The sequence below is a fragment of the Podarcis pityusensis genome (assembly GCF_964106645.2).
Source record: "Podarcis pityusensis genome assembly, chromosome: 3".
NCBI classification, from domain to species: Eukaryota; Metazoa; Chordata; class Lepidosauria; order Squamata; family Lacertidae; genus Podarcis; species Podarcis pityusensis.
Window position 1 is genome coordinate 120,023,389 of NC_138026.1, and position 27,799 is coordinate 120,051,187.

The 27,799-nt window shown below is 48.9% G+C and overlaps 1 protein-coding gene across 1 annotated transcript in view; it reads left to right on the top strand.

Moving 5' to 3' along the window:
- Window positions 1–10,852: 10,852 nt before the first annotated feature.
- Window positions 10,853–27,799, top strand: part of ZNF395 (zinc finger protein 395) — a 55,117-nt gene continuing 38,170 nt past the window's right edge. Inside the window, exon 1 of the mRNA XM_080998270.1 lies at window positions 10,853–11,309. The gene's annotated coding sequence lies outside the window, so the exon portion shown is untranslated. The remainder of the gene's footprint in view (window positions 11,310–27,799) is intronic.

Genomic DNA, 27,799 nt, shown 5'->3' on the forward strand with positions numbered 1-27,799 from the left:
CCTTTAAGGACAGGGGAGGGAAAGATAAATCTGTCAGTTTTCCTTTCTCTCAGTTTGCAACTTTCCCAGTCCTAGGTTCTCCACCTTTCCTACTGAAAATCTGTAATTTTAGTGCACTTTTATCCTAATAAATACATATTTGTATGTAATTCTGCCTAATATAATGCATGTTGATATGCACGTTCCCCTAATAAATGCACTTTTGCTCTGCTTACTGTCAATATATACCCCCAAAATTTGAAGAGGTGTGAATTTTGAATAATAGCTCCATTTCAGTTTGCATATTGCTTCAAGAAGTGCAAATCTAGGTTTGTTTTGCATTAAAACATGGACTGGACTGGATTTCTTCCCCAACCCGAAGTGTGGTTATAGGGAAATTTTAAACCCACAAATGGAGGTGCAGGATGAAGGGGCTTAGTGTTGTGGTGTGAGTTAAAATCCTGTGAAAGAGTCACTTGTTGTGCCAGATATCAGCAGTTGGCAAATGATCATGGCAAAATCACGATTTGCAATTCCTTAGCCATTTCCCCCTGACCAAAATCTGACGCTCAAGGTTTCTCACATGGCTATCATTTTCACTAGGGAGATTACAGGCGGCATTCTTCTTCCATTTCCCCACCACAACAAGATAAGATAGGCAGAGAGATAATGTCCTAAGGTTGCCAAATAAGTTTCATGGTGGAGGAGGCAGAATCTGAAGTCAGAGCTCCCTGCCTGAAAGTCAGCCTCTCATTTACTAACATGCTGTACGGTTAACTATGTTGCATGCAGGAGATTCTCTAAACTCCATTCTAGTAAATTGTGGGTGGTGGACTGCATCCTTGACCCCTTGACCTGCCAGTGAAAAAAAGCTCCTTTTAATAGTCATATCTTCTTTCTGGCGTGTTAATTTTCTGTATATCTGTGGTGGAGAAAGCAAAGATACAGTAGCTCAGGCAAACTCGGCCCTCCAGATGTTTTGGGACTACAACTCCCATCATCCCTAGCTAACAGGGCCAATGGTCAGGGATGATGGGAGTTGTAGTCTCAAAACATCTGGAGGGCCGAGTTTGCCTATGCCTGCAGTAGCTTCACCTGTGTAGCATGAACTGGTATACTCCAGAAAAAGCTAGACTATTTTGCTGGTTGTTGTTGTTGTTTAGACCCTGTTGGAAGTCGCCCAGTCACCCTTTGGTTTCTTTGTTTGTATTTACAATTGTGAGTTGTCACAGTTATTGGTAATAGTTATTGGTTTCGCTATACAGTTGTTACTGTACATCCTTTGCAGGTGAAGGAGTTGTGCATGTTTGGCACATGATTATATATAAATATTTTGTGCTATAAATTGCCTTCACTCTTATGTTTTCATTAGTAAGAATGCATAAATATAATTTTCATGCAATATTCTTTGCTGAATTTTATTGTGTTACCATCTTCCTTGGTGAGTTGTGTAAACCACTGTTCTGAATAATGCCTTTTGTAGGGCAGGGGGCATTGGGGATGGTTTTGTGGAACCAAGGGACTGACAGCCACCAAAAATTTGGGAGCCACTGATATAGATGAAGACTGTGGTTTTTGTTTCTTGTATGAGTTTCTCCCTTTTAGCACGACGCTGTTTTGACGACATGCCAGACCAAGCATGTGAGGATCTGACGCTCATTTGTAACTCTTCATGTTTTTGGCATGAGTTTCCCAGCCATGCCGACACATGTTCCTCATCACTCACCGAGAGAAAAAAAGAAAGGCAGTGGCCTATTTGGGGACATCGCGACAAATGCACGGCCATTATTTTTTATGATGCCGATGATTTGTAATGTTAATAGTAGCAGTTTTGTTTCATTTAGGAATCACTTCCCAGCAGGCGTTGTGGAGCGATTCGCAGTATAATCACATATTCAAAACAGTTTCATCTATGAAAACAGTTAAAACATATTTTAGGGACGCGGGTGGCTCTGTGGTCTAAACCACTGAGCCTCTTGGGGTAGCCGATTGGAAAGTTGGTGATTTGAATCCATGCGACAGGGTGAGCTCCCGTTGCTCTGTCCCAGCTTCTGCCAACTTAGCAGTTTGAAAGCACACCAGTGCAAGTAGATAAATAGGTTCCGCTGCGGTGGGAAGGCAAACAGCATTTCCATGCACTCTGGCACTCTCACTGCGTTATCTTCCTTAGTGGATCCTGCGAACTGCTATTCTGAATAATGCTTTTATAGGGCAGGGGCACTGGGGATGAGTTCATGGAACAAGGGCCCAAAAAAGTTTGGGAACCACTGTTTTGGTGCAAAGAGAAGAGCTATTATGCAGGCCAAATCTGGCTAGAGAGCTGTAAGGAGAAATATCATGTGTGGAGAACTGCCAGGTACCACACTGCCCTTCCTTCCTTCCTTCCCTCCCTCTGGATAAATGCAGGGCAAAGTTTTCCTCCTGCATGTTTGAGAACCACTAGCTGAGCAGAGGTGAAAGTTCCCCATGTGGATATTATAAACTAGTTGTGTTCTGTGTTATAAATCAAGCACTGCTAGGAGCTGTTCCTTTCCCCCCTTTCCAATATGTTTCTTATCAATAAAAGAAAAACCGGTGTAGCCAGAACACGTTTTTATTCTGAAAGTGTGGCCCAAAGAAAAAAAAGTTCTGAGAACCACTGGGTTAAGAGGGACGTCGCAAACAGCCTACATCCTCCCTCCCAAACTCATAACACTATGATGCCAGGCACACCACAGAGGTTTTATTTGTGGCAGAGAAAACAAAAGATACAGCGGCTTCGCAAGCAAAGAGGATTTGAAACTGTACCAGCGGTACCTGGGTGGGTTGAGGGGGAGAGAGAGAAAGCTTCTTGCGGAGCAGCTTTGCAAAGCGCCACAGCTCAACTGATCGGTGGCGTTTGCAAAGCCCTTTTCCCCACGTGTCCTGTTTTCCAACGCCCCAGAGCCCGAAGGCGTCCAGCAAGGTCGTGGCACGAGAGAGATTTGAACCCAGCCCCTCGCTTCCCTTGCAGCTCCCGCCCTGAATGCGCCTTTCTTTTGGGGATGCCACAGGTCTCTCCAAATGAAAACGAAAACATACAGAAAACCCCTTTCCACGGCGTTTAAAGCGGTTTTTGCAGCAAGAAAGCGGCGCGCCCAGAGGTCAGCCCTTTGGATCTGCCTCCTTTTAGCGGGCAGCGCCTTCTCGTTGCATTTCCCGGGCTCGTGGGAACGCGCGCATCTCCTCGGGCGAGCCCTTGGCGTTGGCAACAGGGCGCTCGCAGGCAGCACTGGAAACAGATCAGGAAAAGCAACAGCGGGAGGTGGCGAGAGGGAGGGAGGGAGGCGGAGGGCTGAAGGTCTCTTTTCCTGGCCCGGCTGTTTATTTTTTGCAGCGCTCCGGCTGGGGGCGTGTATTTAAATGGCGCCGCGCAGCCAATGCGCACCGAGGGGCCGGGCCATGTGGGCAGCTTGTTTACAACAGACCTTCGCGAGAAAGCTTGAACCCGGCCGGCAAAGGAGGCGGCGGCGAGAAGGAAAGCCCGGCGCCCCGGAGCACGTGGAGGAGCCGAGCGCGCTCGGGGGATCGGAGGCTGTGCGCCGGCTCCCGTGCGCCCTGGTGCGCTCCCGGTTGCGCACCCAGAAGCTGCGGTGATGGGCGCGGCGACCCTCGCGAGGAGGCCCCGCTAGGAGAGGACCCCGCAGCGGCTCGGAGGCGAAGAGGTGAGCTCGGAGGAAGGGTGTGCATGGGAAGACACGGGAAAAAGTGGCTTCATGTTGCAGGGGGAACGTCGGAACGGAGGCCCACCACCTGGTCCTTCTTGCAAGCAGGGCAGCCAGGCAGAAAACCTTATTTTGCCGTCGGTGCTGTTGTTGGTTTCAGCCAGCTGTTATCGAGGGGGGGGACTGCTGTTTGCTTAATTCAGGCTTAGGACCGCATGGATGTAGCTAAAATTCCTCCATGGATTTGCCCCGTCCTTTTGGAGAGCCATCTAAGCAAAGGGCTGCCGCCACACCTTGTGGCAAGGAGTTCCGTGCATTAATGAGGGGATGATGGGAGGAAGTGCTCCCCTTTGTCTGCTCTGCCTCTCCTGCCAGGAAGAGTATCCCGGGAACCCGGGATTCTGGAACTATGGATGGGAGAGGGGCAAACATAGAATCGTATTTTATTTGTTTATTACATATATGCCACCTTTTTTCTTCCAAGGAGCTCAGGGTGGTGTACATGGTTCTCCTCTTACCCTCACAACAACCCTGTGAGGTAGGTTTAAATCATAGAATTATAGAGCTGGAAGGGACCCCAAGGGTCATCTAGTCCAACCCCTTGCAATGCAGGAATCTTTTAAGGGTCTCATGCTCTGCTAATTGAGCTATATGAATGATAGGACTCTCTGGTCATTTTCTTGCGCCATGCATTCTTCCCCCAACCCTCTCCCATGCATCCTGTTGTTCTCCTAAATTATAAAAAAAGCATCATAGCCCTAAGGTCAGCCTTTCCCAACCTGGTGCCCTCCAGATGTTTTGGATCGCAAATCCCGTTGGCCCAGGCTGCTTAAACTCTTCCACAAAGGAAAGATGCTCAAACTTCGCAGTCATTGTAATTACTTTTTTTCTGGCTGCTTTTGCACCTCTCTGAATATTAACAGTTAATGGCTGCAGATCCTGCCTTTGGTGCTAGGAAAGAACGTTGCAGGTAGGTAAACGAGTACAGTCCTTGCCAAGCTGGTGCCCTCCAGATGTTTTGGACTACAGTTCCCATCAGCCTGATGTGCTGACTGGGGTTGGTGGGAGTTGTAGTCCAAAACATCAGGAGGGCACCAGGTTGGGGATTACGTAATAATAATAATAATAATAATAATAATAATACCCTACCCATTTGGCTAGGTTTCCTGGGAAGGAAGGCTGGACCTGGGCTTATAGATTCCCCTCTACCCGTTCTCCTTTCTTTTGTAATCTTACTTATTTTTGATATATTTGCCCTGCTTCCGAGCTCATGTGGCAAAGAGACTGTGGTGTGTGCCTTGCCATGCTGCCATTTGTGCACATCCAATGAAGCTGGGTGTTGGATGATTCCGGGACAGATACAAGGAAGGACTTACTTCCACGCAGTGCATAGTTAGACTGTGGAACTCCCTCCCACTGTAGACAGTGCTGGCCACCAACCCGGATGGCTTTAAAAGAAGATGGGAGGAGGAGAACCATCAATTGGCCTCATCCAGCAGGCTCTCCTTATGTTCCTATGCCAGCAAGTCACCTGGAGATATTTGCTCTGCCTGTTGTGAATTTCCACTTGCTGATAGCGTCCCTGGCCTGGTTGCCAGTCTGATGGGGGAAGGTGTATGGGTTTTGTTTTGCAAAACAGTGTGAATGTCCTGATAGCAGGTGAACATGGCTGGAGGGATGAAGTGGACTCCTTTATAGCTTTGTGAAAGAGGTAAAGGTAAAGGGACCCCTGACCATTAGGTCCAGTCGCAAATGACTCTGGGGTTGCGGCGCTCATCTCGCTTTATTGGCCGAGGGAGCCAACGTACAGCTTCCGGGTCATGTGGCCAGCATGACTAAGCCGCTTCTTGCGAACCGGAGCAGCGCACGGAAACACCGTTTACCTTCCCGCCGGATCGGTACCTATTTATCTACTTGCACTTTGACTTGCTTTCGAACTGCTAGGTTGGCAGGAGCAGGGACCGAGAAACGGGAGCTCAACCCGTACCAGGGATTCAAACCACCCACCTTCTGATCGGCAAGTCCTAGACTCTGTGGTTTGACCCACAGCGCCACACGCATCCCTTGTGAAAGAGACCCCCTCCTTAAAAAAATAAAAAAAAATCCTTCTTTACATACTTGAAATAGCCCTGTCTCAAAAGCAGCACAGCTGATTCTGTGTAACTTACTATGTCCGCCTGATGTTTTGGACTACGGTTTCCATCACACCCAGCATTCTACGGCCCTGCTGACTAGGGAAGATGGGAATTGCAGTCTTAAATCATCTGGAGGGCAAAGGCTGCCCTAGAATATTCAGCCTCCAGAGCCTTCCCTTATAGAATTGCAAGATTATGGAGTTATATCTATTGTAGAATTACAATTCTGTATCGGAAAATGCAGGGAGGGTGCATAAGTTAGTGCAGAAGGTTCTTAGTTAAATCTCTGGCATCTCCAGTTCCGACCCCATGCACACACAAACAAAACAAAACAAAACAAAACAAAACAAAACAGGCAGCCGGACTCTGTACAGAAGACCCAGGAGTGCTGTGCCGGTGTGATTAGATGGTAGCAGGCAGATGGAAAAATAGCCTGACCTGTTCTGGGGCAGCTTTCTTTGACAATAGACCTTTAGAGCATGGGTAGACAAACTAAGACCCAGGGGCCGGATCCGGCCCAATCGCCTTCTCAATCCGGCCCGCTGACGGCCCAGGAACCAGCGTGTTTTTACATGAGTAGAATGTATCCTTTTATTTAAAATGCATCTCTGGGTTATTTGTGGGGCCTGCCTGGTGTTTTTACATGAGTAGAATGTGTGCTTTTATTTGACATGCATCTCTGGGTTATTTGAGGGGCATTGGAATTTGTTCATTTCCCCCCCAAAAATTATAGTCCGGCCCCACACAAGGTCTATGGGACTGGCCCCCCTGCTGAAAAAGTTTGCTGACCCCTGCTTTAGGGAGTCTTGTGACCTAGAGACTACATCTCCAGGATGCAATCAAGAGGCCTAGCAAAATGGGAAGCTTTTTTAATACCAAGTCAGACCATTGGTCCTTCTGGCTCAGTATTGTCTACACCGATTGGTTGTGTTTCCCTGGGGTTTCAGACAGGAGTCTCTCCCATCCATACCTGGAGAGCCTGAGAACTAAATATGGGACCTCCTGCTTGCCCTTCCCTCCCTGACTTCATAGGACTCTATATCCACTGATAGTTCTTGGCTGCATGAAGCAGATGAACTGAATGTCAAGCTAGCACTTTGCAATATATTTCAGGGTTGAAAGCTCTTTCAGCCAAGCCACACCTGAGTCGGTGTGAACTCTCCCGTGGTAGTTCTCAGGCCTAGTTCTTTAGGTTGCAGTCATTTCCAAAGGCTGCAAGATTAAACTCCTTAACCACCTCACAAAGAACAAGTCTCAAACCTGAAGGTTCACATACTCCAATGGTGTCGCTTGCCATGGAGATAGGATGTAATTCTCCTAGGAAATGCTTAAAGTTTAAGTTCTTAAAAGCAGTTATGGCGAGCCCTCCTGTACACTCCAGGTCAAGTGGTGGGGTGTGTGTGTGAAAAAAATCCACATTTGTGAACTTTTTTGGATGCAGCTGGATGGTATGCAAAACCCTGATTGCAACGATCTTTCAATTAATGTGCAAATGACAATTAGGAAACATTTGCATTCTTTAATGTGGGTTGTTATAATTATATGTATCAGAAAACGTGCCCAGGGCTGCCAACTCCCACCTTGCCTCAAGTAGTCCTATTGTTGTACCTTGTGGCAAACCCCAAATTGAAATACAGAGCACATTGGCGCACTTGTTCCCTTATTCCCTGCAGACAGGAATACTAAGAGGATGTTCTTCGGAAAAGAAAGGCGTGAATTCTCTGGTGCTAAGGTGCTGTGAAACATACAATTGGATCCTGTCGCGCCCCCGCCCCCCGCACTGTTTTTCTTTTCATTAAAAGAGTTTCAACAATATGGCGCCCTGCCACCTTATTCCTCCAAACACTCAGAAGCTGCACTCAGCCCTCTGTTTGCACTGTAGGTGTGTCTCGCCAAAGAAATATCTGCAAACTCCCAGTGCAAACAAAGGGGTAGTGTAAGGCTTCTGCTGGGGGCTGGATCACGTAGGTGTCTTCATTAGGTGAGGACTGCAGCTGCTTTTCAGGGCTGGCAGTTCACACATTCAGCTCCCAGCCATGCCATGTGCAGAGATGGACAGAGCAATGTTTTGCCTGTCCGCTCAGAACTCAAGCACTGCCAGGTAACTGTGTACACTTGGTTCTCAAACGTAGAATGCTCCAGAAGTCCGTTCGACTTCTGAAATGTTCGAAAACCAAGGTCGCGGCTTACGATTGGCGCAGGCGCCCCGGAAACAATAGCCAGCAACTGCATCGGGTGTTCGGCTTCCGAAAAACATTCGAAAACCAGAACACTTACTTCTGGGTTTTCGGCGTTCGGGAGCTGAAATGTTCAAGTACCAAGGCGTTCAAGAACCAAGGTTCCGCTGTACAAGCACTCTTCCCCAAACTGATGCCCTCCAGTGGTGTAGCGTGGGTTGCCAGTGACCGGGGCAAGCAGGTATCCTTGGTTCTGCCTGCCGACACGCTGGAACGAAGGGGTAATAGCTTGGTGGCCTACCCGAGTGGGGGCCATGGTACCCCGTGAGAGTCAAGCATTGCGCTGTGCAGAGGGTGCCCTAGCAAACCACCGTTGCCCAAATCCACTCCTCAGTCTGCCCACACAAACATTGGGAGACTGTCTGTGTGAGGGGGCAAGTGCACTATTTTTATTTATTTATGATTCTTTCCTTTCCTTTCATTTTGAAGTTTTGTGCCCCTAATAACTTTGCACCCAGGGCAAGAGCTCCAGTGGCCCCGCCTAAGCTACGTCACTGTGCAACTCCTATCGTCTCCCGGCAGCATGGCTGCAGGATACTGGGCGTTGGGAGTCGTAGCCCAAGGGTGCCAGGGTGGGAAATGCTGGTTTACATAGCCAAAAGGAAGGATGTGAATCCGCAAGACAGCCCGAGGCGGCTGCTTCTCAGTTACTGTAAGATCCAGGGATCTCACCTAAAGCCAAAACCATGTACAGTGGTACCTCGGGTTACATATGCTTCAGGTTACATACGCTTCAGGTTACAGACTCCTCTAACCCAGAAATATTACCTCGGGTTAAGAACTTTGCTTCAGGATGAGAACAGAAATTGTGCTGTGGCGGCGCGGTGGCAGCAGGAGGCCCCATTAGCTAAAGTGGTGCTTCAGGTTAAGAACAGTTTCAGGTTAAGAACGGACCTCCGGAACAAATTAAGTACATAACCAGAGGTACCACTGTATTGCCAATACACATTGGGTTCAATGGTGGGTGGGCTTGCCAAAGTCTTTATTCCCAGAGGCCCGGCCCCTTTCTACTACAGTGGGACCTTCGTTCTCTAACTTAATCCATTCCAGAAGTCCGTTTGACTCCAGAAACGTTCGAAAACCAAGGCTGCGGCTTCCGATTGGCGCACGAGCCCCGGAAACAATAGCTGAGAACCACAGTGGGTGTTCGGCTTCTGAAAAAAAATTGAAAACTGGAACGGTTTTTGGCATTCGGGAGCCGATTTGTTCGTCAACTAAGCTGTTCGAGAACCAAGGTTCCACTGTCCTACTACTACAACTACTACTATTTAATTCTGCCAAGTGTGTAAAGCTGAATGCACACGTTAAAGGCCCTTGAAGCTGGACCTCAGTGTCCAGGCTGAACGATGGGGGTGGAGACGCTCCTTTAGGTATACTGGACCGAGGCCGTTTAGGGCTTTAAAGGTCAGCACCAACACTTTGAATTGTGCTCGGAAACGTTAGTTAGGTTAGTTTCCAAAGACACCCCCACACCTCCTCTTTGTCCATCATCTAAGGAAGCAAAAGGCATTGTTGGAGTTCAAGCCCAGGTCCCAGCCACGCGAAAAAAACACGAAGGGAAGTCGCAAAGCCAGGGGGGGTGTGACTAGAAAAGAGATGTGGGCTGTAGAGTATCCTGTGGGCCATATTGAGAGACCTGGAGGGTTGCATTCAGTCCCTGTACCCTCATCCACTGGTGTAGCTTAAGAAAAGCTGGTGGTGACTCCGGTCTAGTGTTCCAACGCAGTTCTTTTCCTGCACTGGTGCAAACCCACCCGCCATCTTTGTGAAGGGCAGGGGGAGTGTTTAATTCTGTGGCACTCATTTGCCGGCCAGCAGAGACGGGAACTCGAGGACAGGGGTCGGCAACCTAAGGCCCATGGGCCACAAGCAGCCCATGGGGGTCGTTTAACCAGCCCATGGACCCCCGCCACCTGCTCAGATGCCTCCCATGCACCGCGCTAAACTGGTGCAGAGCAGAGGAGGGACCACCTTCCACGGCGCTGGCCGGCTTCCCATTGGCTGCAGGAAGGTCCTGCAGCCAATGGGAAGCTGTGCACGCCTCCTCTGCGCAGGAAATAGCGTTTGCGCATGCATGCGTGCGCACTCCATCCCACTGCGGCGTCTGCAGGACCGTGAACTGGCCCAAGCCACAAAAACTTTGCCGACCCCTGCTCTAGGAGTATTAAGGGAGGATAGATGGGTAGAACTCATTCACCCTGTCAAGGAAAAATTCCTCCAACTCAATACGTGCCCAAATTCTAAGAATGCTCAGATTTCATCTCACTTTTTATTTATTTCCTCCTTTAAAGAAACTGTCCATAGTGATTCTATACTATGTTTTTGGGGGGTGGGGAAACACCAAATGCCTAGAAATTCGTGATCTGTTTGGCTCACATCCTGTGGCTTCCCATATGCCCCCGTTGTAAGCAACTTTTGTGCAATTCAGACTTTGCGCAACAAGGCCAGCCCTGGGTCTGCACTCTCTGTTTTCTGCCTTTGCCAACTTTGGCCCTTTTCTCTCTGTTTGGAGTCCCAATTTCTCCCTCTCCTCCCGCCCAGGTTTGTGCTGTAACCTATAGAGAACTAGCAGGACACCTTGGTTAGAATCCTGGTCTAGGACCTGGGAGACCAGGGTTCATATCCCTGATGAGCCATGAAGCCGGCCAAGTCTAACCTACCTCACAGGACTGTTGTGAGGATAAATGGGAGGGTGGAAGGTGTGTTTACACCACCTTGAGAGCCTTTGAAATAAGATGGGATATACATCTAGTGCTAATAAAAGCTATTTAGGCCTTTCTCACTCCCTGTTGGGTGTGGGTGCGTTTTCTGCAGACCAAAAGCCTCGGATCGATAGTCTAGATAGCGCGGCCCTCAGCCTCCAGCTGGCGCTCAGGCAGGTGCGCCCTTGGCGACGCGCAGGTAACTTGCCGCCGCTCCTGGAAGCTCCGCTGCGCGCCACCTCCCTCCAGCCAGGTGCCTCTGCCGCCCGCCCGCCCCATCCACCGGCCCCTTCCGCGCGCCAGCGGCGGGTTTCTCTCCTTTTGCGCGCCCGCCACTCCCTTCCGCGCGCGGGGACTCCATTCCGGGGGCTGCCTGCAGCCGCGTACGTGAGGCAGCCTGTGCCGGGGACAGCCGAGGGGAGGGGACTGGAGGAGGAGGAGGAGGCGGCGGCGGCGGCGAGGGCGGAGGGAGCGGGCGAGCCGCGGCGGAGCTGGAAGGGGAATTTCAAAACAAGCTGCGCGAGGGAAGGAGGGAGCCGAGCTGGCAGGCGAGGCGGAGCGCGCGCGGAGCTGGTAAGCCGGGGAGGGGGCGCCCGTCGGGGGCTGGCGGCGCGGGCGTGGGGATTGATGGGGGTGGGGAGGGCTGGTTGTGCGGGTGGGCGACGCTGCTCTTGCAGCTGCACGGCGGTGAGAGAGGGGTGTGTGCGAGGGGGCGCGCCGGCGACGCAATCCTCTCGCGCTGCGCCCTTGCGCCCGTGCGCCCTAGCCAAGCTGCACGGGCCACTCCGCGCTGCCCGAAGGCGCGCACTCTTTCTCTCTCCACGCGTGCCTCCCTCGATTCCTCCCCTCCTGCCGTGGCATGCAACACCCCCCTCTTCTTCCAGGGAGGGCGATCGTGCGTGGATCCCCCCTCCCTCTCCAACCGTGCAACCTCCACTTGCGCCCCCCCCCCCCGATCGCTGCTTCTCATTCGCGACTGCAGCCCCGGGCGCCTCCGCTTTCCCCTCGACGGGTTCTCGCCCGCCCTTTTGCTTTCCCCGCTGCAGGAAGCCCTTCTCCGCCGCCGCCGCCTCCGCGGCTTTTTGCGCGCACACACGCCCGCCATCGCCGGTGATCGCGGAGTGCGCACTTGTGTTTTGCTCCCCGCGTGTTCGCCACGCCTCCTCCACCTCCGGGCCGTGGCGCTGTTTTGCACGGGCGGCGAGGCGGCACCCGCGGGCGCTTTCGGCCCGGCACACCCCCTTCTCGCCTCTGCGGCCGAGCCTTCCCCGCACCCCCACGGGCCAGCTGGCACGCCCACCCCCGGGACAGCCGGGCTGTGGCACCGCGCGGAACGGTGGATGGTGGCGGACACGGGTCGGCATGCGCCACGCCCCCTCCCCTCGCGGCCATGTCGCGGTAGTGCACGGACCTCGCACCCCTCCCCGCGGGGACCTGATCCTGCCTCGCGAGTGGCGCCGTGCGTCCGGCAGGCCGCTTCCTCGGGGCGCGCTGCGACGGCGCCCGCGGGCATTAGCAAGGCGCCTCGATCGAATGAGCTTGGGAGCTTCCGCACGGACCGGGGCTTTAGGCATTTAGGTTGGTGATCGTTTGGGGCATTCTGCCTGCAGAGGAGAAGCTTTACCGGTGAGCTGCGGCCCTGATCCGTGGCGAAGCAGGGGTCACCCCCTCTCTCCAAGATCCGCTTGTTTGCTGGATTTCTAGCCCATGTTTACCTCTGAAGGTGTTTACCTCTGAGCTGAAGGTGGCATGCATGGTTCTCCCGCTCCTTTAACCCACACACCAACCCTGCGAGGTAGGGCACCCAGTGGCTTCCATGACCAAGCGGGGGATTTGAGCCCTGGTTTTCACCAGGTCCTCCTCTGACGCTCTAACCACTGGGCCACACTGCCTCAAGTGGAGATGCTAGGGAACGAGGGAGGGACTTTCCGCATACATTGCAAAGTGGCTGCCGATTATTTTCCAGACCTACTTCAAAGTGCTTGTTTTGAACTATAATGACTTTTACGGCTCAGGACTGCAAGACCGCAGGGACCACCTCTCCCCATATAAACTGTCCCGGATTCTTCCTCCCCGGGAGGTCCGGAGGGTGGCAACGGAAGAACGGGCCTTTTCTGTGGTGGCTCCCCCTTTGTAGAATGCTCTTCCCAGGGAGGTTTGTCTGGCATTTTTGTTATACTGTATATTTTTTAGGGGCCAGGCAAAGACGTTCCTCTTCCACCAGGCCTTGGGCTAATTAATATCCTACAGCCTTTTAAATGTACCTGTGGGGAAGGGGGTGTTGCTGTTTTGCTGTTCTGTTTTTATTATTTACTTGTGTTTTTACCTTGTATTCAATTCTGTGAACCGCCATCAGATGATAATAATAATAATAATAATAATAATAATAATAATTATATCCCACCCATCTGGCTGGGTTTCCCCAGCTACTCTGGGCGGCTTCCAACAGAATATTAAAATACAATAGTCAGTTAAACATTAAAAGCTTCCTTAAACAGGGCTGCCTTCAGATGTCTTTTAAAAGTCAGATAGTTGTTAATTTCCTTGACATCTGATGGGAGGGTGTTCCACAGGGCGGGTGCCACTACCAAGAAGGCCCTCTGCCTGGTTCCCTGTAACTTGGTTTCTCACAGTGAGGGAACCGCCAGAAGGACCTCGGCACTGGACCTCAGTGTCTGGGCTGAATGATGGGGGTGGAGACGCTCCTTCAGGTATACAGTGGACGCTCGGGTTGCGAACGTGATCCGTGTGGGATGCGCATTTGTAACCCGTGTCTGCGCACACGCGTGTTGCGATTCAGTGCTTCTGTGCATGCGCGACCGCCGAAACCCGGAAGTAACCCGTTCCAGTACTTCCGGGTTTCGGCAGTCCGCAACCTGAAGCAGACGCAACGTGAGGTATGACTGTACTGGACCGAGGCCGTTTAGGGCTTTAAAAGTCAGCACCAACACTTTGAATTGTGCTCATCTTTGGATGAAGGGTGGTATATAAGTTTAACAAATAACAATGAAATAATAATAATAATGTGATGGGCCAGCCATGGCCTAGGTAGGCTAATAGTTAGATCTGGGGTAGGACACCTCCTTGCACATTGAGGGATGGCGACTCTGGGGCTCCCCTTCAAGACATTGCTGGACTCCCAACTCCCATAAGTCTTAGCAGCCAGCCTGACCAGTGGTCAGAGATAATGGGAGTTCTAGTCCAGCAGCATTGGAATGGCCACGCAGGTTCCCTCACAGGAATTCTTGGTGGGGAGGCAGGCAGGGCCTTCTTGGTGGGTGCTCCCAGACTTTGGAACTCCCTTCTAGACTGGCTCACTCCTTGTTGTCCTATGGGAACAGGGCCGTCTTAAGCACACCCGGCGCCGTGGTGCAAAGATCCCTCTGGCGCCCCCCCTTTCCCAGAGTTGACCTTTTTTTAGGGCTGGAGGAGGCGGGCAGCAGCTGGAGGGCGGCTCCTCTGGCGGGGAAAAGGCGGAGTCTGGACGTGGCACCTCCTGGCTCAGCTGGCTGCTTTGTGCCTCGGTGGCCAGGGCAGGCAGCACACCGAGCGAGCGGGCCTGCGCCGAGCGAGCGAGGGCGCATGCGCCGCTTCTGCCAAGCACCAGCTCGGTCTTTTCCCTTTTAGCCTTCTGGTGCCCCGCAGAATTTGGCGCCTGCAGGCTAAAAGGGAAAAAGCCAAGCCGCCGCTCGACAGGAGCGGCGCACGCACCCTCACTCACTCAGCGCGCTCATTCGGTGTTCCCTCGCCTGGCGCCCTCCAGAACGTGGCTCCCAGGTGTCCCACGCCACTAGCCTCCATGGGTAAGACGGGCCAGTTTGGGAACAGAATTGTGTTTCAAGCAAAGGGCTTTTAACAGTGCTGTTAAGAGTATGATTGCCTTTTAGTGTTGGTCTTTCATGCTTTTTTACCTTTCTATATTTTATATGAGCTGTTGTTTTGATTTGCGTTAGCCATCTTGAGTCCTGGCCTGGGGAAAAGGCACAATATAAATACAGTGGTACCTCAGGTTAAGTACTTAATTCGTTCCGGAGGTCCGTTCTTAACCTGAAACTGTTCTTAACCTGAAGCACCACTTTAGCTAATGGGGCCTCCTGCTGCCGCCGTAGCACGATTTCCGTTCTCATCGTGAAGCAAAGTTCTTAACCTGAAGCACTATTTCTGGGTTAGTGGAGTATGTAACCTGAAGCGTATGTAACCTGAAGTGTCTGTAACTCGAGGTACCACTGTAAGTATTATAATAAAAACTGCCCTGAGATTTCCACGTATAGGGCGGTATATAAATTCAATAAATAATAATAAGAAGAAATAAAACTTGTCATACTCATTCGGTAGAGCATGAGACTATTAATCTCAGGGTTGTGGGTTCGAGCCCTATGCAGGGGGTTGGACTAGATGACCCTCGTGGTCCCAACCCTGAAATTCTATGATCCTACTCGCTGGGTGACAGGCCCCTTTAGGGCAGCCACTGCGCTTTGAGATTTCCAGTCCTTTCTCCCCCATTATGGTTTTGCTCACATACACAACGCTGCAACATCTGGATGGCCCTTTGCTGTGCAACTTTGCCTTCTGGTTTAGGCCTGAGTGTGTCTACTCAGAAGTAAGCCTGTTGAACTCTCAGGCAAGTGTGCTTGGGATGGCAACCAGGGCCTTACTTCTGCCGTCTTCCTGAGGCTCTCATGAAGTGGCCACCTGTCAGGGATCCTTTAGTTGCGATTCCCGGATCGCAGGGGGTTGGACTAGATGACCCTTGGGGGCCTCCCTGCTCTACAATTCTGCAATTCTGTGGCTTGCTCTTTGCCAGTGGGGTTGTGGGTCGCGGCCCCAAGGCTGGCTAGAGTCCCTGCACCTCTTATTTCAGAAGTGCTGAAGTGTCTTAAGGCCACCCGTGAAGCTTTTGGGAGGCTGTAGGCCACGGAGACCTCTTAATTTTCTGGCCGGTGGGGTAAAGGAGGGTAGTTTTGTCAGCGTGGCCTTCAGCTGCTGACTCCTGTAGAGCAAACCTTGACTGTGGCCCTTTCAGGCTATGAATGAGAGCAGGCTGCCTCGAATGCAGAAAACGGCCTTGTGGCCACTCCTCTCTTCCTCCTTCCACTCTTCTCTGCCCTCTTCAAATATCTCAAGGGCTTTTCACAAGCTTCTCCCCTCTTGCTCTCGAGGGTAGTACCTGAACCAATGGATTCAAGTTCCAAGAAGGGAGATTCCGGCTAAATTTCTGACGGTGAGAGCCGTTCGACAGTGGAACAGACCCCCTCCGAAAGTGGTGGGCTCTCCTTCCTTGGAGAGCTTTAAACAGAGATCAGATGGCCATCTGCCAAGGATTTATCAGCTGCAACTCCTGCATTGCAGGGGGTTGGACTAGATGACCCTTGGGACCCATTCCTAACTCTACGATTCTATGAATCTTTTTTTTTAAAAAGAAAATTATTAGTTTTTTTAGCATATCATTTCCCACAATTATTAAACATACTTTTACAGCTTATACATTTTTTTGACTTCCATCAATCACATCTGAAAATTTTCCAATCTTTTCATTTAATTTACATTTCTAACTTTCACTATTACATTCAAATGCCATAACAAATGTCTCTCTTCTTTCTCTTCTTTGCAATCTTTCATATATTCCTCCTTACAAAACTTCTTGTAGTCCTACTAGCGTAGTTTGTTGATTACAGTTGCTCTTCAAATAGTTCGTATATTTCTTCCAATCTTATGTAAATCTCTGGTCCCGCAGGTTTCGAATCCTTCCTTTTTATCCAATTCTGCGTAGTCCGTTAATTTCGTCTGCCATTCTTCTTTAGTCGGAATTTCTTCTTTCTTCCATTTCTGGGCCAGCAATGCTCTTGCCGCTGTTGTTGCATATAAAAACAATTTAACTTCCTGTCTATGAATCTTTTTGGGCCCAGCTGCGGAAAGGATTGGAGCTGAGTGTTTTGGTGTCAGGTCCTTTTGAGATGGGTTTTGCCTCCTTCTCCCATGAATTCTCCTACTCTCTTCTAGATTATATCTCAGGTCTTTTCCCTGGGAAGATCTGTGGTCGTTCTGAGTGACACAGCCACCTTGCCTTGGGCTCTATCTAATGCCGCGATGGAACTGAACTGAATTTATTGGCTTTATAGCATACCTTTTCCTCCAAGGAGCTCAAAGTGGTGTACAATCATACCTCGGGTTACAGCCGCTTCAGGTTGTGTTTTTTTGGTTTACAGACCCGCCGAAACCCGGAAGTACTAGAACGAGTTACTTCTGGGTTTCGGCGGCTGCGCATGCACAGAAGCGCTAAATCGCGCTTTGCGCATGTTCAGAAGCACCGAATTGCAACCTGCACGTGCGCAGACGCACCACTGCGGGTTGTGAACGCTGCGGGTTGCATCCCGCACGGACCACGTTCGCAACCCGAGTGTCCACTGTACATGTCTCTCCCCGCCTCGTTTAATCCCAGCAACAAACCTTGTAACGTAGGCTAGCCTGAGAGGCCCACAGTCAGTAAGTAAGCTTTGTGTCTGAAGGGGGATTTGAACCCACATCTCCCAGGCAGCGTTCGAAATCTGCCAGACGTGTTTTGCACCCGACAGTTCGAAAGCACGTCAAAGTAGATAAATAGGTACTGCTCCGGTGGGAAGGTAAACTACGTTTCTGTGTGTTGTTCTGGTTTTGCCAGAAGCGGCTTAGTCATGCTGGCCACATGACCTGGAAATAATAATAATAATAATAATAATAATAATAATAATAATTTATTATTTATACCCCGCCCGTCTGGCTGGGCTTCCCCAGCCACTCTGGGTGGCTTCCAACAAAATATTAAAATACAGTAATACACCAAACGTTAAAAGCTTCCCTAAACAGGGCTGCCTTCAGATGTCTTCTAAAAGTCGGGTATTTTTCTCTTTGACATCTGCTGGGAGGGCGTTTCACAGGGCTGGTGCCACCACCGAGAAGGCCCTCTGCCTGGTTCCCTGTAACTTGGCTTCTCGCAATGAGGGAACTGCCAGAAGGCCCTCGGTGGTGGACCTCAGTGTCCAGGTAGAACGTGAAAAACTGTCTATGGACAAAACGTCAGCTCCCTCGGCCAGTAAAGCGAGATGAGCGCCGCAACCCCAGAGTCGTTCGCGACTGGACTTAACTGTCAGAGGTCCTTTACCTTTACATCAGCCACTTGCGACCAAGTGTAGATGTCCGGGGGGCCAGGATGGTGCCCGCCGTCTCCTCTACCTGGAGCTGCATTCCTGGGGAATCCTTGGGTCTGGCCTGTTTTCACACACTAGCAATGCCTCCCGTTGAATTCCGTTACGTTTTTTATCTGCACAACCAATGAACTTCAGGAACAGAGAAGCCATCTTGAAAAATACGACTTTCGAGACGCCTAGCCCCCAAATGGCAACTAGGCATTCCGTTTTGGCACCTGTAAACCCTGGTTTAAGGAGCCGTTTGGCTCCTAGCTGATATATCTGAGCTTCTAAGATTGCTCCCAGGTCTGGCACACTATGCAGATTGCCACACCTTTATTTGGCTGGCAGCTGTTTATATGCCCGATAGTATACCTGGCTGCTCTTTTGTATGCTCACCTGTGTGGGTGTCTGTGCCACTGACGCAAAACATAGGTAGTCTGGAGCCGGGGAGGAATCGCCTCTTCGGAGCGTCTTTTCGGCAGGCGGCTGGTTCCGTGTGTTTCCCCCCTCTTAAACCACAGATGACTATCGCAGGCGTAATTTCAAGAGGAACAAGCCATGTTAGCTGTTGCAGCACGCAGCAAATGGCTCCGGTGGCACCTTGGGCGTCTAGCCCATTTTGCACGAGACCTTCTGCCACGATAAAATCGGTTGTCGCAAGGCCGCACGGTGTCACAAGACCTGTCGTCATCTTGCCACAGAAATGCCACACGGGGTGCCTAAAAATCCTTCTGCGTTAGAAACTTGCGTGGGCTTCAGAATGACGGTAGGCTCACACGAAACTGCTTTCTTTGGAGGATAGAGTTACGTGCAGCAAGCGGCAATAGCAAAATGATAGAATGCCCTTCATCTCCCTGCACATGGAAAGCTAGCAGGTCAAGGATAGTTTGCTATGTGTCAGGAGGTTGTTTTCTGTGGCAGTCGACCGATTCTTATTGACAACTCTCTTTAAAAATGTTTTTATCTATGCAGTTGTTTTATGTATATATGTATTTTTTTTATGTATATAAACTATTTCAACTATGTTGTAAATTGCTTTAGGATGCTGCTGTATTTGTTTGTTATTATGGTATGTGTTCTTCTGTCGTTATATTGTAAACTGCCCTGGGGTCTTCAAATGCGGGGTGGTGTAGAAATCTAATAGTAATAAAAATAATTAATTTGGCTTTTTGTGCACTGTGCCGACTGGCTTGCCACCGTAACATCACAAATATATCTTTCCCCAGAACCAAAGTGTTCTAAAGCCAGGTTTGAGGCACTCAGCCTTATCTATACTCACCTTTGGCAATTTGCTCTACCTTGCCTATAGTTTTGTCACCTTTAAAAGGGGCGTAATTTTAAAGGTGGTCAGTAAGTCATATCTTAGCCCTCACTTCCCACCGGAAAGGACCGTGGGAGGAAGGGATACTATCACCACTGCCACCCCCACCTATTTTCCTCTTCCCTCTCAATCCATTTTCCTTTTGTGTTGTGTCTTTTTTTTCAGTTTTGTAGGCAGGAGGGCAGGAATGACCTTAGGAATGATAGTTCCAAGCCGATCTGGGCAATGGGATCAAATGCTTTCAGCAGCTTTCCAGTAGGCTATATATTCGCTGAGGGACGCGGGTGGCGCTGTGGGTTAAACCACAGAGCCTAGGACTTGAAGATCAGAAGGTTGGCGGTTCGAATCCCCGCAGTGGGGTGAGCTCCCGTTGCTCGGTCCCTGCTCCTGCCAACCTAGCAGTTCAAAACCATACCAGTGCAAGTAAATAAATAGGTACCGCTCTGGCGGGAAGGTAAACTGCATTTCCGTGCGCTGCTCTGGTTCGCCAGAAGCGGCTTAGTCATGCTGGCCACATGACCCGGAAGCTGCACGCTGGCTCCCTCAGCCAATAAAGCGAGATGAGCGCCACAACCCCAGAGTCGGCCACGACTGGACTTAATGGTCAGGGGTCCCTTTACCTTTACCTATATATTCGTTGCGTGTGTTCCACCGGCCCTTCAAGCTCCCCTCTCTCCTTTTCCTCTTGCACCCTGGGTGCCCTTTCTTAATATCCGATTGCCGGCTCCTTTCTGCCTCTGGGCAAGAGCGCCACACCCCCCTCTGTGTAACCACCCTCCTCCCTGTCTCTCTGCCGGAATATGCTGAGGCTGTCAGATCTAAGTTTACAAGCTGCAGGCTTTCCTTCAGAGAGAGCTGCTAATCCTTCCCTTTTCCTTCCTGGAGACTTTGACTGTTAACCCTTTCGCGCAGCGGCCTTTAGGAAACGAGTGCCGTAGCTGAGCAGCAGAACATCTGCTTGGCATGCGGAAAGACCCACGTTCTCAACATCTCTATTTTTAAAAAAAATATTTTTATTGGTTTTTAACATACAAAATTATAAAACATACCACACAATTTATCACAAATACATTCTTATTGGACTTCCATCAGCACCTCTGATAGTCCTCCGTCTTAATCACCTCTTCCGCATTTCCTAACTTAATATTGCCTTTACATCTCTTAACATATCGCATCTCCTTCTCCATTTTTGCAATATTTCTAATATTATTCCTCACAGAACTTCTTGCAAACCTACAAACGTCGTCTGATCATCACAAATACTTTTCAAATAATCCGTACATTTACTCCAGTCCTCGGTAAACTTCTGGTCCCGCCGGTTTCGGATCCTTCCCGTTAGTTTATCAAGTTCCGCATAGTCCGTTAATTTCATCCTCCATTCTTCCATCGTTGGTAATTCTTCTTGCTTCCATTTTTGGGCCAATAGTATTCTTGCCGCTGTTACTGCATATAGAAAAAGCTTACATTCCTTTCTATTTATATCGTTTCCAACAATACCCAAAAGAAATGCTTCTGGTTTCTTTATAAATGCATATTTCAACATTTTTTTCAACTCATTATATATGAGTTGGCAGGGGGTTGGACTCGATGGCCCTTGTCTCTTCCAGCTCTATGATTCTATGATTCTATGATTCTATATCATCTCCCAGAAGCATTTCACCTTTTTACATTCCCACCACATGTGATAAAATGTTCCCTCTTTTTCCTTACATTTCCAACATTTAACGTTCTGACCATCTCTAGGATGGACTCGGAAAGGTTCCTTTGCCTGAAACACTGAAGTGCTTCTGCCGGTCAGTGTCAACGGTATTGAGCTAAATGGGTCAGAGGCCTGATTGCTATATTGCAGCTTTCTCTGTCCTGCAAATGGCCCTGGCACAGTGGCAAAGCTTTTTCCTTGCAGGGAGAAAGTCCCAGGCCTGACCCACAACCTCTCCAATAAGGACTGAGAAATACTCAGTGCCCGAAACTCAGAGAGCAGCTGTCAGTCAATGTAGATCACATCAGTGGATCTCAAACCTTTTTCTCTGGGCCACTCTTTCAGAATGAAAATTTGCCACGCCGATTTTTTTATCGATAAGGAATAGGCTGGAAAACAAAAAGAAACAACAGTGCTTGATTTATAATATAGAACACAACTACTTCATAATATTATCAGAAAGTATAAAACAACACAGCTACCTAAGAACACAAATCATTCCCAAAATATAATTAGAAACAGGCCTCTTACATATGTACCTTAAGTATGTCTACTCTACAAACTCAATCAGAGGGGTGAGCTTGCTTTTGCCGGCTGATTTCATTTATATTAGGTTTAATTTGAGCAAGCAAACTCTCCTCCTTGTTGTTGTTTAGTCGTTTAGTCGCGTCCAACTCTTCGTGACCCCCTGGACCAGAGCACGCCAGGCACCTCTGTCCTCCACTGCCTCCTGCAGTTTGGTCAAACTCATGCTGGCAGCTTCGAGAACACTGTCCCACCACCTCGTCCTCTGTTGTCCCCTTCTCCTTGTGCCCTCCATCTTTCCCAACATCAGGGTCTTTTCCAGGGAGTCTTCTCTTCTCATGAGGTGGCCAAAGTCCTGGAGCCTCAGCTTCAGGATCTGTCCTTCCAGTGAGCGCTCAGGGCCGATTTCCTTCAGAATGGAGAGGTTTCATCTTCAATGGATAGGTTTGACTCTCCTCCTATTTGGCACAAATAAGCCTTTCACTTTTCTGATCTGTCATATTTGTCAGAGTTGAAGATCTCGGCTCACAATAATATGTTGCAGAGAACTGTAGAATAGCCAATGCTTTTGAAGAGAGTCATTTTGGTTGTATATCCAGAAGGAGTCCAGCGGCATACTGCCGTGTGAAACCGAGACTTGGATAGCTGTCCACATATTGTTGACTAACTTTCTTTTTTGGCGGTTTGCTCGTCGAGTCTTCTGCAGCGCTCTGTTCGAACAGCGATTCTGGATCTTGACTAGGATTGATCTCAGTTTTGCTTGATGCTCTTGCTCCCGTTTTGAAAGGAAATCTACCCATATTCTGCAAATAAATTAAAAAATATTTTGATAATGTAGTATACAGTGGTAACTTGGTTCTCAAACGCCTTGGTACTCAAACAAGTTGGAACCCAAACGTTGCAAAGCCAGAAGTAAGTGTTCTAGTTTACGAACTTTTTTCAGAAGCCGAGTATGCTCCGTTTTGAGTGTTACAATGAGTTCTGTCTGCTTTTGCTATTTATTTTGCCTTTTTGTTTTTGCAGCTCTTTTTGTTCTGTTTTTGTGACTGCGCGGAACCCAGTTCAGCTACTGACTGACTGATTGTGTGACTGCAGTACGTTGTTTATTGCTTTCATTTCATGGATCAGTGGTCTCGTTAAATAGTAAAATCCATGTTAAATTGCTGTTTTAGGGGTTGTTTTTAAAAGTCTGGAACGGATTAATCCATTTTGCATTACTTTCTATGGGAAAGCGCGCCTTGGTTTTGGAACGCTTTGGTTTTGGAACAGACTTCCGGAACGGATTAAGTTTGAGAACCAAGGTACCACTGTGCTGCACTGAAATGTTTCCATGTTTATCTGATTGTCCTTGAATCTTCCCTCCACACTTGCCATCCTCTCTTGCCGTTTTAACCTCACTGTGTGCTGTGTTGCATATGTTATCTTTGCAAATATGTACATAGCCGCTAAGCAGGGCAATCTCACCTGGACTTAAGCTGTACGGAATTCTGTGGGATTTACCTCTGAGGAAACGTGTACAGGATTGCGATGTTACAAATCATTTGAGGGGGGGAAATGTTGTGCTCAGGTTCCGAGAGGGCAACCTGTGAACCTCAAAAGCTTGGCTCAAATCTCAGCTGAGGATTTCATGGGCGATTGCCACCTGCCTCAGTTCCTCTGTCTGCAGTATGGGAGCAAGAACGCGTCTCTCAAAGTTGTTGTGTGTTAACATGTGTCTTTGTGATGTGCTTTTGGTACTTAATCAGTGCTCACGGCTGGAGGTTGTTTTTTTTTAAACAATAATATTTATTAAGTTTCATATAAAAGCACAACTTCAACATAACAGAAAAAGGTAAAACAACAATGAGAAAAAAGAAAAGAAAAAAACCCAAAGAAGTAAAATGTTTCCAACCCCATAATACCACCACATACATAGATACAATAAAACTTGATGAATTAAAATCCAACTTCATAAACATATTACTTGACTTCCTCAAATCTCTTCCAACTGAATTTCTTTGTAATTGATTGTAGCAGTTTCCGATATCATTATTTCATATAACAATAATCCGGTCATAATCATATTTCCTAACTTTTATTATGGAATAATTCTTATTTATTTATTTAGTCCCTATTTAATCCCAAGCCTAATTAATTCTTTCAAGTAGTTACAAATCTTTAATATTACAATATTTATTCAAATAATATTTAAATTTCTTCCGTTCTTCTTGATATTCCCCTTCTTTCTGGTCACGGATTCTCCCGGTCGGCTGGAGGTTTTTATAGTGGTTGCAACATTGCATAGCCTAGTTTAATGTTGTGTAGCCTATTAATAATGATAATATTTATTTGTTTATAGCATTGCTATCCTGCATTATGGGGGGGTTGTATTAGACAACGTCCCTTCCAACTCGAGGGGGTCTTTGTGGATCTCCCCCTCCTTATTTAACCCCCACAACAACTGTGAGGTAGGCTAGGCTGAGAGGCAGGGACTGGCCCCCAGGGGCACCCAGTGAACGTCGAGTGGCGAGATTTGAACCCAGGTCCCTCCCAGGTGCTAGTCTGACTGACAATCTTCACCACTGGCTCTCTAGATAAGGACAGAATGGTAACATCTCAATGGTAGTAGCATATCGCGTTTCACCTGGATTTAAATGGCCAAGCAAATTTTGCAGAGGTTGTGTATGGTACTTCAATTTTTATTTTATTTTAAAAAAATACATACAGAAGCTAACGGTGCGGTCCTGTGCGTGTTTACTTGGAAGTAAGTTCCGCTGTCTTCAGTGGGAATTACTCCCAGGCAAGGAGTCTATAGAGTCTGCAGCCTAGGCGGGCCTTACTTGCGAGTAGGTCCCCTTGAAGACAGCAAAGACCTCTGCCTTGCGACTCAAAACACAACCTTGTGGCACAAAACTTGTGACATCCCCTGTGAAATTTCGGGTCGCTGGCAGCTGTGTGGGTGGGTGACCAAACTCAATATTTGCTGACTGGAATAAAACTTTGGCACCAGGAAACTGGATTTCGAAATTCACGGGTTGCATTCTGATGGCCTCCGGGATGAGTTTACCTGCGTTTTGAGGTGTGAGTTGTCGCTTCCTCTCCATTGACCTGGGAGCCTAAGACCTGGACATTGTACTTTTGAAGATGAACAAGTTGTGTTTTCTTTACACACAGACACAGAATTTTGAATCCCGTGATACTTTGCCTGCTCTGAATAGTCTTTATATAGTTTTTACAGTTGCTTTCAATCAAAGAGTTAATATTTTGCTCAAATATGCTTCGGGCGTAACAGACTTTCTGGAGTGCTTCAGTAAATAGTTGGGGTTGGGTTTTTTTGAGGCATTTTTTTAAAGGTTTGCTTTACTTGGTTTCCTAGACATTTCACCATTCAGTGCTAGTTGTATAGGGCGCAGTTTTTGCAATTTTCCTGCCCCCTACGGACCACTTGAAAATTGTGGAGGGTCTTGATGGACGACTTAAATATTTCTCTATAACGCAGCGTGCAAGGAGCTGTACGATTTTACATTTTTTTTAACAAAGCAGCTGAAAAGCTTGTCGACCGCTGGTATATTAAAACAACATATCGTTTAAATTTTATATTACATCTTTTTAATTTTAATGATCATTTCTAATTTTTGTGTGTGTGTTTCATGTTTCGTCTGTGTTGTTTTAATTTGTGTAAGCCAGTCTTGGGGGGGGGGGGGGGAAGGCACGATATAAATAAATGCGATGATAATGATGATAATCTGAAGGCAGCCCTGTTTAGGGAAGTTTTTAATGTTGGATGTTTTATCGTGTTTTCTACATTTCTGCTGAGAGCTGACCAGAGTGGCTGGGGAAACGCAGCCAGATGAGCGGGGTAAAGGTAAAGGGACCTCTGATGGTTAAGTCCAGTCACAAACGACGCTGGGGTTGCGGCGCTCATCTCACTTTATTGGCCAAGGGAGCCGGTGTACAGTTTCCGGGTGATGTGGCCAGCATGACTAAGCCCCTTCTGACAAACCAGAGCAGCGCACAGAAACGCCGTTTACCTTCCCGCCGAAGCAGTACCTATTTATGTACTTGCACTTTGACGTGCTTTCGAACTGCTAGGTTGGCAGGAGCTGGGACCGAGCAATGGGAGCTCACCCCGTTGCGGGGATTCAAACCGCCGACCTTCTGACCGGCAAGCCCTAGGCTCTGTGGTTTAGACCACAGTGCTACCCGCATACAGTCATACCTTAAGTCGCTTCAGGTTGAGTGTTTTCAGGTTGTGCTCCGTGGCGACCCGGAAGTAATGGAACGTGTTACTTCCGGGGTTCGCCCCTTGTGCATGCGCAGACGTTCAAAATGACGTCACGCGCATGCGCAGAAGTGACGAATCGCGACCTGTGCACGCACAGACACAGGTTGCATTCTGCTCTGGATGCGAATGGGGCTCCAGAATGGATCCCGGTCGCATCCAGAGGTATCACTGTATTATTATTTATAATAATAATAATAGTAGTAGTAAAAAAATAAGTGGAACCGAAATAAAAATATAATAAACAGCAGCATTAGGTGTTGTCCTGCTGCCTACCTGTGGAGGGTGGGGCACATTGAGGCTTTTGTTGTGTGAGCAGAGCATGGGACCAGACCTAATCTTCTGATTTACTCATTGGGTGACCCACCCACCTGTCCGCCCCCTGCAGGTATTGCAGGTATGCAGTGCTCTTGCAAAGAGAAGGGGTGTGTGAGAGAGATGGAGAAACAAAGAACAGAATGGAAGCAGAGAGGGGAGGCGTAGGCTGTCCTGGTTGACTTTTTCTTATTCATAGCTTTATCGCCGTATCTTTTTGTAAACAACCACCGGGGAATCTCCCTGCAGGGTGCTGTGGGGGAAAGCCTTTGCCCGTGTGGTTCTCAACAGATTACAGTCTCTCGCAGACAGTCACAATGCGGCTTTAGAGCTCAGAGGTCGACAGTCGACATGATTTCCTCGTTGCGCCAGCCGCAGGGGAAATGCCAAGGGCACAGAAGCCCCTAGGACAGCATCGCCTTCGTAGACCCGATGGAGGCCTTTGACCTCGTCGGCCAAAAAGGACTCTTCACTCTGCTCAATGAGATTTCTACCTGAGCTTTGCAAGAAGATTGTATCCTTCTGCAAGAACACACAGCACTATACAATAGGATGGACACCTTCCCTACAGAGAGTGGTATGAAAAGGGGCTGTGTTCTTGCACCAAACCTCTTTGGCATATTCTTCTCCCTTTTGTTCTCCAAGACTCTTGAGAGTCCCATGGACTGCAAGAAGATCAAACCTCTCCATTCTGAAGGAAATCAGCCCTGAGTGCTCACTGGAAGGACAGATCCTGAAGCTGAGGCTCCAAGACTCTGGCCACCTCATGAGAAGAGAAGACTCCCTGGAAAAGACCCTGATGTGGGGAAGGATGGAGGGCACAAGGAGAAGGGGGTGACAGAGGATGAGATGGTGGGACAGTGTTCTCGAAGCTACCAGCATGAGTTTGACCCAACTGCGGGAGGCAGTGGAAGACAGGAGTGCCTGGCGTGCTCTGGTCCAGGGGGTCACGAAGAGTCGGACACGACTAAACGACTAAACAACAGCCTTCAGCTCGTCTGAAGACAGCTTGTACAGCCGTACCTTGGAAGTTGAACGGAATCCATTCCAGAAATCTGTTCGACTTCCAAAATGTCCAGAAACCAAAGTGCGGCTTCCAATTGGAAGCCCCATAAGCTCCGTCCGATGTTCGGGTTCCAAAGAATGTTTGGAAACCGGAACACTCACTTTCGGGTTTGCGGTGTTTGGGAGCCAAAACGTCCAAGTACCAAGGCGTTTGGAATCCAAGGTATGACTGTACAGTGGTACCTCGGGTTACCAGACGCTTCATGTTACACTCTCCGCTAACCCAGATATAGTACCTCGGGTTAAGAACTTTGCTTCAGGATGAGAACAGAAATTGTGCTCCAGCGGTGCGGCGCCAGCAGGAGGCCCCATTAGCCAAAGTGGTACCTCAGGTTAAGAACAGTTTCAGGTTAAGAACAGACACCTGAGGTACCACTGTACTTCTGTTGAAGGAGCAATGGGAGCCTGTTCAACCTGACATGTCTCCACACCAACCAAAAATGGATCCTTATCTGAGAGATGTTTGCAGACGATGTAGCCTTGACAGTGCACCAAGTAAGCTCTACAGAGATTCGCCAACTGCTTGACCAAGCCTCACCATCAGCCTGAGCAAAGACCAACATCCTGGGTCATCGCCAACAGTCCACACATCCGCATTGGTGACTGTGATATTGAGGTGGCTAATGCTATTCTAGGCTGCGTCCACAGAAGTCGAGGGTCCAGATCAAGGGAAGTCAGCGTCCCGCTCTCTTCTGCCTTGGTCAAACCCTC